Raw genomic sequence first — 520 nt, forward strand, 5'->3', positions numbered from 1 at the left:
AACAAACAACATAATTCAAAAATCTTACACTATAAAACAATCCATATTTTAGCAATCACCTATGTTGTGGTCCCTTTTCCTTTGTCCTAAGATCAGCAAAGTAGGAACCAATTTAGAGGGTCCCAAGAACCTCTTCTCTTCTCTTCAATCAATGAGAGAGAGAGAGAGAGAGATTGGAAACAAGCGTTAGGAGCATGATCAAAAGGAAGCCAGTCACCAAGGCCATTAATAGCAATAGCAAACACATACTAGAAAATAAAGAAAAATAATAATGGACAAAAGTAGAAATCAAGAAATTAAATAGGAAAGGTATTCATAAAGGAAAAAAGGTTCTTAGAATCAAATTTCACATCATAAAAATTTATAGTAATTATTGTATAATTGATTATTTTTATTAAATTGTACATCAATTACATGGCAAGTGTAATACATTTATGCTGTAATTAGCCTAAATTTCACCAAATTCAGATTATAACAATAATTCTACACACAAAAAAAGGGGGGTGGGGAAGGGGGGGAA

Source organism: Sesamum indicum, linkage group LG11 (genome assembly GCF_000512975.1).
Source record: "Sesamum indicum cultivar Zhongzhi No. 13 linkage group LG11, S_indicum_v1.0, whole genome shotgun sequence".
NCBI lineage: Eukaryota > Viridiplantae > Streptophyta > Magnoliopsida > Lamiales > Pedaliaceae > Sesamum > Sesamum indicum.